This window comes from Dendrobium catenatum, unplaced genomic scaffold (genome assembly GCF_001605985.2).
Source record: "Dendrobium catenatum unplaced genomic scaffold, ASM160598v2 fragScaff_scaffold_631, whole genome shotgun sequence".
Taxonomy (NCBI): domain Eukaryota; kingdom Viridiplantae; phylum Streptophyta; class Magnoliopsida; order Asparagales; family Orchidaceae; genus Dendrobium; species Dendrobium catenatum.
This window is the reverse complement of record NW_021319093.1, coordinates 370930-373528: the sequence shown is the minus strand read 5'-3', so window position 1 is coordinate 373528 and position 2599 is coordinate 370930.

Sequence of the window (2599 nt, the reverse complement as noted above, 5' to 3'; positions counted from 1 at the left end):
CATGTTGATATGAACAATTTCTTAATAATTTATAGAAGTTTTATTAAACAACTTGTCCTACTAATGATAGGAGCGTGCAACAATTAGTTATGGGCCATGTTGTGAAAATATATATTTTAAGATCTCATTGGAATAAATTTTCTTATTGGTTTTTTTAAAAAATAGTTCTTTAAGTGCACAAGATTTCTTTGAAAGCAAATGAAGGAAGAAAGAGTGATCAAAAACTATCCCAAATGAAATCTTAAAATAGTGGCTACTTTCAAATTTGCTGTAAATTTGCTCAAATAAAGAATTTAATTTTTAAATGGCAGTTTTAATGGCAACCTTATTAATCCTTTTGAATTACTTACACTTGAATTCAATGGTGTTTGCTTTCCAACCACAGATATTCGCAAACGGGGAGTAAGAAGTGGCTTCATCGAGTTTCCTCGTTGAACTCTTCCAAATCCGGCAACTCCATTGACCATTCCCATTACACAGCCTTTCCATCGATCTAGCATTGTTCCGTCCTTCGCCTGAACTCGTCAAAAGGAAGATCAAGGCTTTAAACTAAGGGACACTGACTTACGCTTTCCCCCTTTTTTGAATTATATTGACCACTCATGAGAGGCTAAGCAAAACAGTTATTGAGTCCAAGAAACTGGCCAACATTTAATTAAGGCCCAAGCTTTTCGAAATAGCTTCCTGAATCAGTCTTCTTTGGTTTTCAATAATAAAACCCCACCAAAGGGCCTTTGAATCAGTTGTCGCCTTCTGTAGGCATGATAAAAATTATACTGATGGGCATCTTCTCAAAGGTGTCCATTCTAGTTCTGGTTCTCTTATATGTTTAGAAGAATTTTACATATGTACTGGGCCGGAGCCAGTTTAAACAAGTATTGTTTGTATTTTGTAAAATCTTTGGGCCTCTGGTTCGTATGGACATTTTATGCTATTCGAGTAGAAAAAATGAGAGTAAGCGCTATTTTTAATAGGTTTATATATATTGAAAAAAATAATAATTTTTTGTTTCAGGTGTTTTTCATGTTTTTAACAGCACAAAATTGTTCCTTGTAGTTTTTTATATAATTATTCTCATAAATTTTTGTGCAACATTCTTGCTATTTTAAAATTAAATTGTCCTTCCACTCTTAAAACATGTCTATTGAAAGGAAAGCTCCTACGTTTTTTTTTTTTTTTGCAAGAATTGTGCTTTCTTATTACAGTAGCAATTGTCTTCTAACATGCTTTGAATTTAATGATTTTTTCTTTTTTTTGAAACGAGTAACTAATGATAATTAAATTTAAGAGTTGTTTACATTTATATAATTGTTAATTAAGGTTTTCCTGTGTGATTATGGCAAATCACTTCAAAGACTTCGGCCCATTGATTTCTCACATTATTTTGTGCTTAATATTAATCTCTAAACTTAGCTATAAAGAGCTTCTAATAGCTAAATGCTCTGTTTGGGATAGTTTTTTCATTGCTTTTTGCAACAATTCTTTAATACAAAAAATTCTAATTAAAAAAGAAATTATATAAATTATATTAAAAAACTACTTTAGAAAATAATAAAAAAATTATCTTAAATAAAACCTAAATTGACAACAAATACCTAATTAACAGCATAATTGTTAATGAAATATCCATCGATTTTTTTATCATAGCAAATTGCACATCAATCTATTGATACTTGTTGCAGGTAAAAATTCAGCAAGGATTAACTCGTAATATATTTGCTTTAGATCGATCAGTTAATATATAAGCTGGTCTAACCTGTCGCTAATTTGTTAAATTACCTAATCAACTTATTTATAGCAAATTTAAAGAATTAATGTTTGCAGCTAATCCGTAGTAATTATTACAGAGATTGTCATATTAAAAATTTTAACAGATTGTGATGCTTTAAACTGTACGTAGCTAGCTTACAGTCAAATATATTATAACAAATCTATTGAAAATATACATGTGCGATAAAACTCCAGTTTGAAGCCAAAAAAGAAATAAAATAAAACTCATTTAGGCTTTATTTGTGTTGCGAGCTAGAATATACGCGGCGGTAGAGTTAGATTTTTTATTTTAGCCTTGTACAGATATCCAGCACACAAACTGAAGAAAAAAGAACCATCATATCTTTAACGTGAAAACACAGGAAAAGAAAAAAGTCAAGGGGTCACGCCCAGTTAAAATGATTCCACTAGTGTTTGAATAAATTAAAAGTGCCTTATTCATCCTTGAAATTGAGGACAATCAGATTACAATAGTCAATAGTTAGATTAAAATTTGAAGGTCGGACGGAAGTTAAGAGTCAGTTCCTGATCGGGCAGAAATCCGATGTAAGTTGGAAGTCGAGCTAAAGTTCGGCGTCCGTCGATGGCTGGGCAGAAATCCGGCGACAGACGGTGGCCGGGCTAAAGTCCAACGATATTCGAGGTGGAATCTGGTGTCAAAAAAACTATCATCTTTTTTTTTTCCTTCTATTCTTACTTGAGTCCCCTCACATGAGAAATGATGGGTCTATTTATAATTTTTTTAGAGTGGCATGACCAGTAAATAGGAGGAAGATCATTGGTAAATTGGGAGTGGTTTGAACAAACGGCTGCTGTTGAATCCCTTGAT